The 18,020-nt window shown below is 37.0% G+C and overlaps 1 long non-coding RNA gene across 1 annotated transcript in view; it reads left to right on the top strand.

Annotated features, from left to right (window-relative positions):
- LOC109249000 (uncharacterized) overlaps positions 1-18,020 on the top strand; it is a 56,595-nt gene that overhangs the window by 11,566 nt on the left and 27,009 nt on the right. Inside the window, exons 2-3 of the long non-coding RNA XR_002072398.2 lie at positions 3,706-3,752; positions 4,039-4,130. This is a non-coding gene — a long non-coding RNA (uncharacterized LOC109249000). The remainder of the gene's footprint in view (positions 1-3,705; positions 3,753-4,038; positions 4,131-18,020) is intronic.

Below are 18,020 nucleotides of genomic sequence, written 5' to 3'. Positions count from 1 at the left end.
TTTTCTAGGTCCTGTAGGTGTAAGGTTAGGTTGTTTATTGGAGACTTTTCTTGCTTCTTGAGGTAGGCCTGTATTTCTATAAACTTCCCTCTTAGGACCACTTTTGCTGCCTTCCAAAGATCTTGGACCATTGTGTTTTCATTTTCATTTGTCTCCATGTATTTTTTTATTTCCTCTTTGATTTCTTGGTAGACTCATACATTATTTAATAGTATGCTATGTCACCTCCCTGTATTTGTTCTGTTTCCACATTTTTTTCTTGCGGTTGATTGCTAGTTTTACAGCTTTGTGTTGAGAAAAGATGCATGGTGTGACTTCAGTCTTTTTAATTTGTTAAGATTTGTTTTAGGGCCTAATATTGTGATCTGTTTTGGAGAATATTCCATGTGCACTTGAAAAGAATGTGTATTCTGCTGTTTTAGGATAGAATGATCTTAATATATCTGTTAAGTCCATCTGTTCCAATATGCCATTGAGGTCATCATTTCCTTATAGATTTTCTGTTTGGATGATCTGTTCATTGATGTAGGTGGGGTGTTAAAGTTCCCTACTATTAATGTGCTACTATCAGTTCCTTTATGTTGGTTATTAACTGTTTTATGTATTTGGGCGATTCTGTTCTAGGTGCATACATATTTAGAGTTGTTATATCTTCATGCTGTTTGTCCCCCTTTGTGATTATATAATGTCCTTGTTTGTCTCTTGTTACAGTCTTTGTTATAAAGTCTACTTTGTCAGATATAAGTATTGCCAACCCAGCTTTATTTTCATAGCCATTTGCATGGTAGATGTTTCTCCATCCCCTCACTTTCAATCTGCAGGTGTCATAGGTCTGAAATGAGTCTCTTGTATGCGGCATATAGATGGGTCTTGTTTTTTATCCATTCTGTCACCCTGTGTCTTTTGATTGGAGTGTTTAGTCCATTTACAGTCAAAGTAATTACTGATGGATGTGTATCTTTTGCCATTCTATGCCATCTTATTGCCATTCTATTACTTGTTTTATGGTTATTGTTGTAATTCTTCTCTATTCATTTCTTTCCTTGTTTTCTTGTCTCACCATAAGCTGCCTTTTTTAGTGATATACTTGGATTCCTTTCTCTCTTTTTTTTTGCATATCTTTTACTAGTTTTTGATTTGTGGTTACCCTTATTAGGTTTGTATATAATGTCTTCTGCATATAGCAGTCTATATTAAGTTGTTGGTCATGTAAGTTTGAACACATTGTTTACTCCTCCCCCCTCGCACGCCCCCCCCCCCTACATTTTAGATAGATGGTGGGAGTCCCTTGGCTGATTTTGCCTTTGTGCTTCCTACATTTCTTGTTCTCACATATGGTCTTTCCTTTCCACTCAGAGTCCCCTTTAACATATCTTGTAGAGATGGTTAGTGATTGTGAATTCTTTTAACCTTTGTTTATCTGGGAAACTCTTTATCTCTTCTATTATGAAAGATAGACTTGCTGGATAGAGTATTCTAGGATGCAGATTTTTCCCTTTTGGCAATTTGAATATATCATGCCACTCCCTTCTGGCCTGCAAAGTTTCTGCAGAAAAATCTGATGATAGCCTATGGAGTTTCCCTTTTATGAAACTGTTTTGTTTTTTCTTTATGCTTTTAAAATTCAATCTGTATCAGTACTTTTCATCAGTTAATTACTATGTGTCTTGGTATAGACCTCCTTGGGTTGATTTTGTTGGGGGCTCTGTGGCTCCTGGATCTGAATTTCTGTTTCCTTCCCCAGATTTGGAGAGTTTTCAGCTATTATTTTTTCCAATAGATTTTCTGCCTCCTTTGCTATCCCTTCTCCTTCTAGGATCCCTGTAATGCAAATGTTAGTATACTTGATGAGTTGCTGAGTTCCCTAAGTCTATCCTCATTTTGCATATTTTTTTTCCTCTCTCACCTGCTCAGCTTGACTGTTTTCCATTAGTCTGTCGTCTGGGTTACGATTCATTCTACTTCCTGTAGTCTGCTATTTATTTCATCTAGCATGTTTTTAATTTCATTTATTGTGTTCTTCATCTCTGGTTCTTTTTTATCTCTTTGTTAAGGGTCTCACTGATGCCCTCCACTCTTTTCTCAAGTCTAGTGAGTATATTTATGACCATTACTTTAAATTCTCTATCAGGCATCTTACTTATCTTTGTTTCACTTAGGTCTCTTGCTATGGTTTTGCCCTTTTTTTTTCATTTGGGACATATTCCTCTGTCTCTTTCTGTATGTTATGAAAGTCAGCCACTTCTGCTTTTGAAAATAGTGGCCTTATGAAGAAGAGGTCCTGTAGTGGCCTTGCAATGGAGTGTCTCCTGGTTACCAGAAGCTGGCAGTTTAGGATGTCTCCTATGTGTGTTATTTGCACTCTGCTGTTGGGGCTGATCTGCTTTTTCCTTCAGTCCAGTCAGCTGCAATGGCTCTCTTTGACTGTTCTGGGCAGAGTTTGGTCCCTGCGATGATAGTGGACTAGGCTAGAGCTGCCTTGAGCTTGAATTGAGTTAGACCAGGCATTTGCAGAGACACAGTAGCACCATACCACAAGGTGCTTTCCCTGTGTTGTCCCCTGAGAAGCTTTCATTGGTGGGCAGGGCCTATAACAGACCAGCTGTCTGACCCCAGCCCACTGCTGGGGCCACAGTCTGACTAGTATGTGTGGTTGCCTTTCCCTCTCCTTATGGCAGAAGTCACTTTGGAGTGACTGTCAGAGATGCTTGCATACTGCCAGGATTGTGGCCCTGGTTTGAATGGGCTCTGGCCAAGACTGTAGTGGAGGGTGCAATCCCAAAAAGCATGTGAGGTTCGGATGCACAGTTTTAGCAAGGTTGCATGTTGGTCCTCCACCAGAGGGGACCTGCCACCATACTGCTAGGACCAACGTTACATAAAGTGTGCTGGCAGGGAGACAGTGCTGGCATGGCTCATACTGGTTTTCTGTGTGGAGGGAACCCATAGCACCAGGACTGAGGCAGGCCTGGCTGGAGAAGACAGATTTGCAAAGCCAGACAGGGCAGGGTGTAAGCAAGTTAGGTAATGAATTATGTGCTATGTTGATTCCTGCAGATGACCATGTATTTATGCTGGGGCCTGGGGAGGGAAATGGTACCTGCTAGCTCCTTTGTTTCTGCAGGAGTCTTCCAGAGATCTCTGTCTCTCCAGGACACATTCTGAGATTAGTAAATAACTCCCTCTCTATGCCCCCAGGCCTTTTCCAAACTGTTGCTTCTGTCCTGTATCTCGAGGGGCTGTTATTTGTGCTGTCTTTTTAAGGGTGGTAGTTCAGTTTCCCTCTTGCTCTCCTGGCTCTCCCAGAGCCAAGCATGCTGATTTTTAAAATTATAGGCTTTAAGTCCCACTGGTTATAAAAACTCATGAAATTTGTCCTATACCTATTGTTTTGTTTGTCATATGAACTTTGCTTCTGTTATATTATTTTTTTATGTATTGCAATTTTGAATTGTGTAATCATTTCTAATGGAGTTGTATCTTGTAGAAATCTGCTATCATCTGACTTTCATGGGTATCACTCTAGAGATGCTTTGTGGCTACTTCTGCCAATTTTCCCTCATCTGCCAAGATGAGGTCTTGGGAAGATGCAAATTGAAGAATTGAAACTGAAACCCAAGCTATGTATTTTAAAAGAATAATGCCATATTGTATCCTGTAATTTCTAGTTGTTTTATATCAGTAGGTTTTGTTTTTATTTTACAGGTCTATCTCAGAGTTATTGTGGCTTCAATTCCAGATCACACATAAAAGTGAGTGTCACAATAAAATGAGTCAAATGAATTTTTTTGGTTTTAAGTGCATATAAAAGTCACATGTACACTATGCTGTGTCTATTGTGTATGATAGCATTATGTCTGAAAAATGTACATACCTTAATTTAAAAATACTTTGTTGCTAAAAATGCTAACAATCATCCTAGCTTTCAGTGAATTATTGCTTTTAGTGGTGGAGGGTATTGCTTCAGTGTTGATGGTTGACCGATTAAGATAGTGCTTGTTGAAGGTTGACATAACTGTGGCAATTTCTTAAAATTAGATGTCAGTCTCTTGCTGTTTCTACCACCTCACCTCTGCACCCACCTACAAAAAGGGACTAGACACTGAGGAACGACAAGTACAAGGCCAGAGGTGAGTGCGTACTTGGTTTTTAAGAATAGTAAGGAGGCCAGTGTGGATGCAGCATGGATATTTGGGAATTTAATGGAAATGTTATTGGGAGATAACCTGGAACCAGGTCATTTACAGTTTAATAGGTCATCAGAAAGGCTTTCAGTTTTATTCTAAGTGTGATGTGCAATGACCTAATGAAAGGTCAAAACAAGGAAATTACATGATTTGGTTTATATTATGGAATAGTCACTCCAGCCTCCAAGGAGGGAGTTGGAAGAGAAATGAAGTGGTCCATATGAGGAATAACAGTGGCATGGCCTAGGGTTGAGGTAATAGTGGCAATAAAAAGTGGTCATACTTGGGGACTACTTTGAATTTAGCTCTTACATTTGCTGATGGATTAGGAGTCAAGGATTACTCCTTTTATTTTTATCTAAGTTGCATGAGATGCTACGAGGTGCTATGAAATCACTTTGGTGTGTTAGTTTGGGATGCCTATTAGACATACAGGTAAGGATGTTGCTTAGGGCATTAGATACAGGAGTCTGGAGTTCAGGGGAGAATTGAAGCTCAATATATACATTTGGAAATCATCAATATGTAAGTGGTATTTAAAACAATATAATTGGGTTAGATCATCCAGGGCAGTGCTTTCTAATCTTTCTTATGTCACCGACTACATAAAAAATTATAATAGCTGTATACTTGAAGAGGCAAACAGACAAAGTTGTGTGAAGCTAGAGGTGATGACCAGGAACCTCCAGGAATCACATCTCAGAAACGTTTATAACCTGTGTGCTCACACTGGTTAGGACAGTAGTCAAAAAGCATGCCATGGTAACTTCAACACTTAGAGGTCACAGAGTAGGAGAGTATTTAGCAAGAGACCGATAAGAACTTGCAGGTGGTAAGAGAAAATTAGTACCATGTGGCATTCCAGAAGCCAAGTAAAGAAAGTGATTCGAAAAGGAAAGAGAATCAACTCGTCCACTGCTGCAGTTAGGTTGAGTAAGAGGGGGATCAAGAATTGACTATTACCTGTTTTAGAGATGAATGAACTGAGGCTCAGAGAGATTTCCCAAGGCTGGGGATGGGTCTGAGAATCTACATTTTAAATAAGATTCCAGGTGATGAAGATGCTGCTAGTTCCTGGATCACATTGACCATTAAGGCTTCTAGACCAAACTCTTTTGCCTAATTCTTTTCTTTAATTCTTAAATAGAAAACATATATTTTAAATGTCTATTTATTTTGAGGCAGAGAGAGAGAATGAGCAGGGGAGGGGGAGAGAGAGAGAGGGAGACAGAGAATCCCAAGCAGGCTCCGCACCATCAGTGTGGAGCCCGACATAGAACTTGAACTCACCAACTGTGAGATCATGACCTGAGCTGAGATCAAGAGTTGGACGCTTAACTGACTGAGCCACCCAGGTGCTCCTGTAGGAAATACTTTCTTAAATAAAATGGATTATTAGATCGGGAAAATTGAGATTTTCAAGGACCTTAACAATTATTATTTTAGTCTAGTCATGAAAATGAAAGCCTGATTAGAATGGGTTCAAAGGATATCATAAGTGAAGAGAGAGTGGCAGTGCATTTAAGGAAATCTCTTGAAGAGTTTGACTCTAAAGGGGAGCAGAGTAATAGAACAGTATTTGAATGGAAATGTGTGAGGGATTTTTCATTTTCTAAGGGAGCTATTATAGCATGCTCCTGGACTTAAAAATAACCCAATGTTGAGGCACCTGGGTGGCTCAGTTGGTTAAGCGTCCAACTTTGACTCGGGTCATGATCTCACGGCTAGTGGTTTCGAGCCCCATGTTGGGCTCTGGGCTGACAGCTCAAAGCCTGGAGCCTGCTTCGGATTTGGAAAGCAACTCTATACCATTTACACAGAGTTTTATTCAGGGTAACTTACTGATAGGGGTTGGGCAGATGATAACCCATGTCATTATGCAGCTATTCTCTGCAGTCTAGGCCTTAATCCACAGCTTTTATAGAGTGAGAGACATTGTGGTGTAGTCAAAGGATATATATCTTAAGTAGTGCCTTCTGTGAAGATACAACAAAAAGAGAAAACTGCAGGGCACCTGGGTGGCTCAGTTGGTTAAGTGTCGGACTTTGGCTCAGATCATGATCTCACGGTTTGTGAGTTCAAGCCCTGCATCGGGCTCTGTGCTGACAGCTCAGAGCCTGGAGCCTGCTTTGGATTCTGTCTCCTTCTCTCTCTGCCCCTCTCCACTTGTGCTCTATCTCTCTGCCTGTCAAAAATAAATAAATGTAAAAAAATTTTTTTAACAAAAGAGAAAACTACAGGCCAGTATCCCTGAGATACAAAAATCCTCAAAAAAATATTAGCAAACCTCATACAACAATACATTATAAAGATCATTCACTACATTCCGGTGGGATTTATTCCAGGGATGCATAGATGGTTCACTATTCACAAATCAATGTCATACACTGTATCAGTAAAACAAAACAAAACAAAATCATATGATCATCTCAATAGATGTAGAATAAGCATTTGACAGAATTCAACATCCAGTCATGATAAAAAAAAAAAAAAAACTCCTCAACAAAGTGGAGTTAGAGGAAGCATAGCTTGACATAATAAAGGCCATATATGAAAAGTCCACAGCAAACATCAGACTCAGTGGTGAAAAGCTGAGATCTTTTCCCCTAAGGTCAGGAACAAGACAGTGATATCCACTCTCACCACTTTTATCCAACAAAGTACTGGAACTTGTAGCCACAGCATTCAGACAAGAAAAATAAATAAGAGGTATCCATAGTGATAAAAAGTTAAACTGTCACTATTTGTGGATCACATGATGTTGTACATAGAAAACCCTGAAACTGCAGCAAAAAGGAAAAAAAAACTACTAGAAGTAATAAATTCAGTAAAGTGGCAATATACAAAATTTATACCCAGAAATTGGTAGTGTTTCTATACACAGAAAGAGAAATTTAAAAAAACTCCGTTTACAATTATACCAAAAATAATAAAATACCTAGGAATAAGTTTAACCAAAGAGGTGAAAGACCTGTACTCCAACTATGAAACACCAATGAAAGAAATTAAAGATGATACAAATGGAGACATATTCTATGCTTTTTGATTAGAAAAGTTAATGTCAAAATGTCCATATTACCCAAAGCAATCTACAGAGTCAATGAAATTCCTATCAAAACATCAACAGCATGTTTCAAAAGCTAGAACGAACAATACTAAAATTTATATGGAACCACAGAAGACCCTGAATGGCCAAAACAATTCTCAGAAAAAAGAACAAAGCTGAATGTATTATAAAACCAGATTTCAATATATACTACAAAGATATAGTAATCAAAACAGTGTGGTACTGGCACAAAAATAGACACAAAGATCGACAGAACAGAATAGAGATGCCAGAAATAAACCCATGATTATATAGTCAATTAATCTATTGACAAAAGAAGCAAGAATCTACAATGAGTAAAAGATAGTCTTTTCAATAAATGGTGGTGGGCCAACTGGACAGCTACCTGTAAAAGAATGAAACTAAAGCACTTTCTTACATCATACACAAAAATAAACTCCAAATAGATTAACGATTCAAATGTGAGACCTGAAACAATAAAAATCCTAGAAGAGAGCATAGGCAGTAATTTCTATCACATTGGCATAGGAACATTAGTCTAGATATGTTTCCTAAGGCAAGGCAAACAAAAGCAAAAATAAACTGTTGAGACTACATCAAAATGAAAAGTTTTGCAAAAAGATACCTGGCTGAACAGGAAAAGATATTTGCAAAGGACATATCCAGTAAGGGGTTAATATCCAAAATGTATAAAAAACTTCTACAATTCAACACAAACCACCCCCCTAAATAATCCAGTTTAAAAATGGGCAGAAGACATGAACAGACATTTCTCCAAAGAAGACACATGACCAACAGACACATGAAAAGATGCTCAACATCACTCATCATCAGTGAAATGCAAGTGAAAACCACAATGAGATACCACATCAAACCTGTCAGAATGGCTCAAATAAAAAACACAAACAATTGTTGGCGAGGATGTAGAGATAAAGGAACCTTCATGCAGTGTTGGTGGGGATGCAAACTGTTGGAGCCTCTGTAGGAAATATTACGGAGGTTCCTCAAAAAATTTAAAATACAATTACTATAGGATCCAGTAAATACTGGGTATTTACCCTAAAAAAATGAAAATGCAATTTGAAAAGATATGCACTCATGTGTTTATTGCAGCATTATTTACATAGCCAGGATAAGGAAGCAACTCAAGTGTGCATTGATAGATGAATGGATAAAGAAGATGTGTTGTGTGTGTGTGTGTGTGTGTGTGTGTGTGTGTGTGTCCACAATGGAATATTACTCAGCCATAAAAATGAGTGAAATCCTGCCATTTGCAACAACATGGATGGATCTGGAGAGTGTAATGCTAAGTGAAATAAGTCAGAAAAAGACAAATACCACATGTTTTCACTCTTAGGGAATTTAAAAAAACAAAAGAAATGAACAAAAAAGACAAACTGAAAAACAGACTCTTAAAGAGAACAAACGTGGTTGGCAGAGGGGAGGCAGATGGAGGAATGTTTGAAATAGGTGAAGGACAATTAAGAGTATACTTATGGGGTGTCTGGGTTGCTCAGTCAGTTAAGTGTCCGACTTCAGCTCAGGTCATGATCTCACAGTTCATGAGTTCAAGCCCCATGTCAGGCTCTGTGCTGACAGCTCAGAGCCTGGAGCCTGCTTCAGATTCTGTGTCTCCCTCTCTCTCTGCCCCTCCCCCATTTGTACTCCCTCTCTCTCTGACTCTTTCTCTCTCAAAAATAAAAGAAACATTAAAAAATATTTTAAAAAAGAGTACACTTATTTTGATGAGCACTAATATATAGAATATTCAATCACTATATTATATACATGAAACTAATATAACCCTGCATGTTAATTATATTGGAATTAAGATAAATTAATAAAGATTAAAATAATAAGAAAACTTACAGCAAAGGAACGAAAAAACAACCTACTAAATGGGAGAAGATATTTGCAAATGATAGATCAAATAAGGGATTAATATGCAAAATATTTAAAGAACTTTACAACTCAACACCAAAAAAAGAATCTGATTAAAAAATGCACAGAAGACCTGAATAGACATTTTTCCAAAGAAGACATACAGATGGCCACAGACACATGAAAGATGCTCAATGTGGCTAACTATCAGAGAAATGCATATCAAAACCATAATGAGTTATCAACCTACACCAGTTAGAATGGCTACAGTGAAATTGACAAGAAACAGTAAGTGTGTGAGGATGTGGAGAAAAAGGAACCCATGGGCACTACTGGTAGGAATGTAAATTAGAACAGCCACTGTGGAAAACAGTATGGAGGTTCCTCAAAAAAATAGAAATAACATCCAGTAATTCTAGTATTGGGTATTTACCAAATTTGAAAAGATACATGAGGGTGTCTGGGTGACTCATTTGGTTAAGCATCCGACTCTTGATTTTGGCTCAGGTCATAATTTCACAGTTTCTGAGATCAGTCCCACATCAGGCTCTGCACTGACAGCATAGAGCCTTCTTGGAATTCTCTTTCTCTCTCTGCCCTTCCCCTAACTTGTGCGAGCATGCTCTTTCTTTCAAAGTAAATAAATTTTTAAAAAAGGTATATCCACCCTATGTTTACATTACATACGGCATTATTTACAATAGCCAAGATAGGAAGTAACCTAAGTGTCCATCTATAGATAAATGGATAAGGAAAATGTGGTATATATATGTGTATACACAATGGAATGTTACACCACCATAAGAAAAGATCAGAATGAGCCACTTGTGACAACATGACTGGACCTAGAGGGTATTATGCTAAGTGAGATAAGTCACACTGAGAAAGACAAATACCATATGATTCTACTTATAAATGGAATAAAAAAAATGAATAAACAAAAAGCAGAATCAGAACTATAAGTACAGAGAACAAACTGGTGGTTGTCAGAAGGGAGGGGGTGGGAGGTTGGGCAAAATGGGTGAAGGGGAGAGGGAGATACAGGTTTCTAGTTATGGAATGAATAAGTCACAGGAATAAAATGCTCAGCATAAGGAATACAGTCGATACTGTAATAGTGATGTAACGGGACAGATGGTAGCTATACTTGTGGTGAACATAGCATAATGTATAAACTTGGAAAATCACTAAGTTGTACACCTGAAACTAATGTAACATGGTATTTCAACTACACTCAAAAAAATTTTAATTAAAAATAAAGTGGTGCCATCTGTGCACTAGAGGGATTCTCAGAAAAAGCCTTTCTGCATTGCAGTCAAGACATGGGTTAACCTCCAAGGATACTGGAACATATAGTCCTGCGTGAGGTAGGTCATTATGCAAACATGTGCAAGATGAAGGGCCAAAGATGGAGTCAGTATTGTCAGCACTCCTAAGGAAAATAAGAGAGTTCTTAACTGTTTACTGTTCCATTTAGTACAGTAAATAAAAATATCCACTGTGTGTGAGTGGCACAGGAGTTCTTTTTATGTTCAAAGAGAAAGGAAACTATTTTTTTTAAGATTCTCAAAGAATTGAGGAAGTGAATTGGCTAGGTAAGTGTTGGAGTTCTGTCTTAAGATTTGTGGTCATAAATTTTAAATTGTATGGTTGTGTAGTTGTGAGTTTAGCTCCAGCAGGAGCATGCACAGAGCAGACAGAGTTGTACCTAAGTATGGTTGGGTTTTACCAGTGAGTACAACAGGGGAACAGAGGGGCAAGAAGTTGAGGTTAGGTGGAAGGGAGTGATTATAATGATTAGCCATGGAATCTAAGCGGGGTAAAAAGACATGTAAGTACACAGGGTAAATGATAACTGAAAAAGTTGGTAGGATCAATAAATTAAAAATCCCCGTGGGATCAAAGAATTGTTAAATTCAGAGTGTTTGAGGATCGGAGTTAAAATATAGGAGGTGGTACTCTGTAGAGAGCTGCATGCTTGCTATTGAAGGTGTCATGGACTGAATGTGTCCCCTTCAAATTCGTATGTGGTGGTATCAGGAGATGGGGTTTTGGAAGGTAATTAGGTCATAAGAGTGGAGCTGTCTGAATGGCATAAGTATACCTACAAGAAGAGACTCGAGGGGTGCCTAGGTGGCTCAGTCAGTTAAGTGTCCAACTTCAGCTCAGGTCATGCTCTCACGGTTCATGAGTTTGAGCCCCACGTTGGGCTCTGTGCTGGCAGTTGAACGCCTGGAGCCTGCTTCAGATTCTGTATCTCCCTCTCTCTCTTCACCTCCCCCACTCATGTTTTGTCTCTCTTTCTCTCTCTCAAAAGTAAACATTAAAAATAATAATAAAAAAAAGAAGAGACTTGAGAGATGATTTTTCTCTCAGCCATGTAGGATATGAGAAAATGGCTACAAACCAGGGAGAGTGCCCTCATCAACCACCTGATATACCAGTGCCTTGATCTTGGATTTCCCAACTTCTTGAACTGTGAGAAACAAATGTTTGCTGTTTAAGCCACCCAGTCCATGATACTATGTTATAGAAGCCCAAACTGACTAAGATGGCAGGGGCAGGGTGGGGGGGGGGGGGGGTCATTAGTTTTGTGAGGGTGGGAGGGCATTGGGTGTTGTGTTTTTTTATTTTGTCTTTCTGGTAATGACAAGTTCTATGGACATAGGTTCCTGGGTGTAGTGAAGAATAAGGTCATAGTAGAGGACAAGGTCAGGGATGAACCGAAGTTTCAGGGTGTGGGATGAAGCAGTCATGTGGAAACAGAGATGACCAACACTGATGACAAGTCACTGAGTCACATGCAGTCATCTGAAAAGCAGTAAGAGATATGCTAAAACCTTCAGTGAATACAGACAAGTGACTAGAAGGATTGTAGATGCTTACAGTGTGGTGGAACGAAGGGTGATAACCCAATGTAATTCTTCAAAAGGCAAGGACGTTTTTCAGAGCTAAGAACAGCTGTTGGGAGACAAAAGGGAGTAAAGGGGCAACTATTCCACTTCCAGGCCCAGGCAGTTCTGCTGCCTTTACCTCATTTTCCCTAATGCCAGACAAGCCTGGCCAGTGCCTTTTGGAGATAAACAGCATAGGACTGTGAATAGTCATTTTTGATTTGTGAACCATCAAAGTATCCACACAAGAAGTGAAAATAAAATACCACCCAAGTTGGGCTGGAAACTGGAGAAGATTAGCATCTACATGTTCCTTTTTTTAATATGCAAAATACAATTGCAGAGTATGGAAGTCAAAAGACTCTGGTCTCATAGTAAGGATTAGAGCCAAAAGTAGCTTAATTTCACAAAGTTACTTTGTTTACCGATTCTAAATACATATTCACACATATACATACATGCTTATAAAAACTAATTTTTGTTTATATAATTAAAACTACTTTAAAATTTTTTAAATCCATTAACTATATCTGCTCTTATTACCACAGTTGATAAATAGGTATAATTATTCTATTATAATGGTATGCATAGAATATTAAATGTAATGAAGTGAAAATATGATGATTTCACAGTTTTACAACTTTTTCCCTACATAAGCATATTTTACTGTTTTAACTTTGCTGAAAAGATTTATTTTAAGATGTACCCATTTTATTTTTAACTGTGCCCTTGTATTTTGTGTTTCTTTTTCTGCTTAGTGATACTTAATCTTCTTATTATAAACCTTTTATGTGATTTGTATGCATATTACTGCTTTTCAAAGTTGATGAGCTGTTCTCACATTCTTTCAAACACACATAATAGATTGATTTTTAAATTCCCAAATGTTATAAATAATTACTTCTAAAAGAATTCTATGTGAAATCAAAACTTTTCTGTGGAAAACAGATGAATTTTAGTTTATTTAAACTTCTCGATGATTGTCAATGAATTGCTGCGAATACTGTAATAGAATACAACAGAAACGTTGAGGGTGGCACTGAGAGTCTGTATACCCAGATCATTTTATGGGTTCTGGAGAAAGAGTTAAGTTACAGTTAAAATTCATTGCTTTTACACAATTAAAAGCTTGAGAAAGCTTGGACATTCAGAGCGTGGTCTCCGGAGTCAGGCTGCCTGGGTTCAAATCCCAGCTTTACCACTTACAAGAAACGTGACCTTGGGGCGCCTGGGTGGCTCAGTTGGTCAAGCATCTGACTTCAGCTCAGGTCATGATCTCATGGTTTGTGGGTTCGAGCGCCACATCTGGCTCTATGCTGACAGCTGGGCACTGCTTCGGATTCTGTATCTTCCTCTCTTTCTGCCCCTCCCCTGCTCACACTGTCTCTCTTTCAAAAATAAATAAACATTAAAAAATATTAAAAAAAAAAAAAAAGAAATGTGACCTTGAGTGAGTTACTTAAGCTGTCTACGACAGGCACTATTATTGTCCCTTATACAAAAACAGTCTCTACCCATTCTCCTCTGCCCTTTTCTTGTTGACAGAGCATTCATTCACGCTCCTACAAAGGCTAGAACACCAACTATTCCCCTAGCTTCCCTTAAAGTTAGGTAGTAGTCTGTGATCCAGTCCTGTCCAATGGGATGTGAAAAAAGTCTGTCAGGGATATTCTAGGACAGGTTTTCCTTCCTGTTAAATAGAGAATGGAAGGCAATGCCATTCTTTTTCGGCCAATATTGTTCTGTCTCTCTGATATCTGAAGCTGTGGCAGCCAAGTTGTGAACTATGAAAGGACAAGCCAGAGGGCCAGCCTGAGGGGGACAAAGCAGAAAGAGCTTGGGTCTTTGATGACATCCCTAAGCCACTGGGCAAACCCAGGGAGGTTTTGTTAGAGTTCTGTCCTGTTAGATAAGAAAATGTCCTCATTATTTAATCCATATCTAACTGGACGTACTGTTACTTGCTCATAAGAGTATCTTGATATATTCTCCAATTCAGTGTGGGATAGATACAACGACAGCAATTACCTTGTCTTGTTTTTTATCTCAAGAGAAAGTTTTCAACATTGCATAATGACATCTATAAGGTTTTTCAGAAACCCTTTATCAGTAAAACCATTTCTAGTTTACTAAAAGTGTTCTTTAAATTATAAATGCAGGCTGAATTATTCTGCATTTGTTTAAATTATCATATGATTTTCCTCCTTTATTTTGTTAATGTGACAAACATTCAATTATTTGCAAATTGAATTCCTGGAAACCCAACTTGTTTGTGATGTAATTAGTCTGTTACCCATTTTGGAGATTGCTGAATTTGGTTTGCTCTTTTCACCCATATTTTAAATAAGATTGACTTTTAGTTTTCCTTTCTTACAATGCCATTGTCAGATTTTGGACTGAAGATATGCTGGCTTGATTAAGTGATTTCATAAAAGTCTTTTTCAGTTTTCTGGAAGAGGTTTGCAAGAGTAGAAATATTTCTTCTTTAAATATATTTTAGAACTTGATAGTTAAACCATGTGGGCCTGGAGTATTCTTCGTAGGAAAGTATTTAATTATAAGTTATTTTTAATAACTGTAAGAATATTCAGGTTTTCTATTTCTTCTTGGGTCAATATTGAATCAAATATATTTTTCCAAGAATGTATTTCACTTCATTCATTAATATATTGGTATAAAATTATCTGTAACATTCTCTTACTATCTTTTTAATATATGCATGTTTTGCAAACATGTAACCTTTTTGATTCTTCACATATTATTTATGTCTTTATTTTTTTTCTTAATCAGTCTCTTTGCTTTTTATTTCATTCATTTCTGCTTTTATATTCGTTATTTTCCACTATTTACTTTCTTTTAAAAAAATTTTTTTTAACGTTTATTTATTTTTGAGAGACAGAGACAGAGTGTGAGTGGGGGAAGGACAGAGAGAGAGAGGAAGACACAGAACCCTAAGCAGACTCTAGGCTCTGAGCTGTCAGCACAGAGCCCAGTGCAGGGCTCAAACCCACGAAGATCATGACCTGAGCTGAAGTTGGTCACTTAACTGACTGAGCCACCCAGGTGTCCCTACTTTCTTTTTTTTTTCTTTTAAGTCTATTTATTTATTTTGAGAGAAAGATCATGAGCAGGGGAGGGGAAGAAAGAGAGGGAGAGAGAGAGAATCCCAAGTGGGCTCCTCACTAACAGTGAGGCTCAAACTCACAAAACTGTTAGATCATGACCTGAGCTTAAACTAAGAGTCTGTCACTTAACTGACTGAGCCACCAAGGCACCCCTTTTATAATTGTTTCATCTACCTGCAAAAATGAACCTTTTCCATCCTTTTACCTTTAGCCTTCCTGAATATATAGCATACATGCTTTGGATGTGTCTCTTATAAAGATATAAAATTAGATATTTTAATCCAATCTGATAATCCTCTCTTTAATTGGAGTATTTAATCTATTAATATTCAATGCAAATGTTGATTTACTTGAATTAAAATATATCATTTTACTCAGCTTTTTATTCATCCCATGTCTTTTACATTCCTTTTTATCCTTTCTCCTTTCTTCCCTTCTTTTAGATCAATTGTTTTTCTATTTTCATATTTTCTTTAGTCAGCTTCGAAATTAGTTATATGTTGTTTTATTATTCTGTAGTAATTATCCAGAGATTTCAACATGCATACTTGATTTATCAAAGTAATCTTTTTTTTTAAGTTTATTTATTTTGAGAGAGAGCGCATGAGCAGGGGAGGGGGAGAGAGAGAGAATCCAAAGCAAACCCCATGCTGTCAGCATAGAGCAAAACATGGGACTCAGATCTCACAAACCATAAGATCATGACCTGAGCCAAAATCAAGAGTCAGACACTTAACCAACTGAGCCACCCAGGTGCCACTATCAAAGTAAGCTTAGTTGATGCTTTTACTCTCTTCTGAGGTGATGAAAGGACCTTGGAATACTTGGACACTATTAACTCTCCTCCCAACTTACATGCTATTATTGTCATATATTTCAAGTCCTCTATATTTTTTAAACTACATAAGTCATAATAATTGTTGTTTATAATTATTTATAATTGTAAATACATAAATATTCATAAATACATAATAATTTATGTTTACTGAAATTTTTACCATTTCTTTTATTCATCTTCCCATTCTTACTCTCTGAATTTCTATTTAGTATCACTTTCCTTCTTCCAGAAAAATATATTTCAGCTTTTATTTACTATGGATCTTCTGGTAGAAAATTCTCACCATTTTTGTTTAATTCATCTTTATTATGGAAGGATATTTTGATTGGGTATAAAGAATTCTAGATTGGTGCATCCGTTCATATTATTGCTTTCAGGCTTTCATTGTTTCTATTGAGAGAGCATCTCTCAGACTGCTCTTTCTTCAATGTAATCTCTTCTTCCCCTAGATGTTTTTCCTCTTTTTAATTGTTATTCTTCAGTTTTACTATGATGGATTCAAATGTGCATATCAGTTTATTTGTCCTGAATCCAGTCATATAGTTTCTTAAACCCGTGATTTGTTGTCTTTTAGCAGTTTTTGAAAAAAAGTCACCCTTTATCTCTTCAAATATTGATTCTTCCCATTTCTGTGTTATGTCTTCCTGGCACTCCAATTAACTGTGGATTAGACCTTTATATTCTTTCTTCTGTGTTTTTCGCATTTATCTCCTCACATTTTGCTTAGATCTTCATCTGAAGTTTAGATATTTTCTTCCAAGCTCTTTCAATTCACCAATTCTCTATTTGTGTGTAAATTACTGTTAATCCACCCACTGATTTCTTAATTTTGGTTGTATTTTTTACTTGCAAAATTTATGTTTGGATAAGGGGTTTTTGGAGGAGTCAAATGTGCTGTTATTTTTTGTAGTTTCCAACTCATGAGCTAAATTATTTTATTTTACTTTATTTTTTATCTCCTTGAACTTAGCGAGCAGGTTATTTTAAAACCAGTGTCTTATTAATTTAATATCTAGTGGTCTTACGGTTCTGTGTTTATTGTCTGTTGTCTCTACTGATTGTCTTTATGCTGACTAATCTTCTTATATGCCACATTATTACTGTCTGTGTACCACATATTGTATATAAAAATTTGTGAAATGCCAATAATCCTATATATTTTTCCAATCAATGATTTTACCGCAGGCCACATGGAGAGTTTATCCAAATCCTAAGCATTTACAAATTAAAATAGATATTTAGGTATATCTAAAAGGGAAATTGCTGAATATAAAAATTAAAGCTGGAGTAAGCTGTCTCTTTTTTTTTTCTTATGATTTTTTTAAATAGTTTAAGTTTCTGCTAATCATGTCAAACTCTCCTTTTTTTTCCCTTAACTATTCCCCATAATTGAGTCAGCATGTATCCATTTCAATTATTTCAGTTGTGTATGACAGAGAAATCTAAAATAGCTCAGGACTAGAATTTACTAGAAAGTTACCAAAGACTCAGGATCCTTCCAGTTCATAGCTCTGCCATCTACAGAATGTGATTCTAATACTCAAGGTCCATATGGCTGCTAGAGCTTCAACATCACATCTATATTCCAGGGAGACACAATATTTTTGTTTACATGTTATTGGCTAGAACACCATCACATCAACCTAGAAATATAGTCCATGACCTATGTAAAATGTGTGTTCATTCATGAAAGTGAAAGAGGTGAATTAATATTAGGTGTTAACAGTCCGTGCCTCAAAGGACCATGGATTAAGAAACAAAGAGAATTGTAGTGAATTTACTGAAAAACTAAATTAGGTTGTGAAAATGTAATATTTTCCAGGTTATTTATCCCTAATGCAACCAACAGCAAGGAGGGCATCATGAGAAAAGAAATCAAGGCTTGAGAACCTGAGTTGGAGAAAAAAATTATTTGAAAAAATAAAAAAAGGAATAAAAATGTATAGGCAAAACGAATAGGTGAAGAGTGACTTTCCAGGCAGCTTGATACAGTTTAGAAAACTTGTAAATTAAATACCAAGTTCATAT

This window comes from Panthera pardus, unplaced genomic scaffold (assembly GCF_024362965.1).
Source record: "Panthera pardus isolate Hobbes unplaced genomic scaffold, ASM2436296v1 HiC_scaffold_6, whole genome shotgun sequence".
Classification (NCBI taxonomy): Eukaryota; Metazoa; Chordata; class Mammalia; order Carnivora; family Felidae; genus Panthera; species Panthera pardus.
Note: the sequence above shows the minus strand (reverse complement) of the source record. Positions and strands in the feature narration are given on the sequence as shown.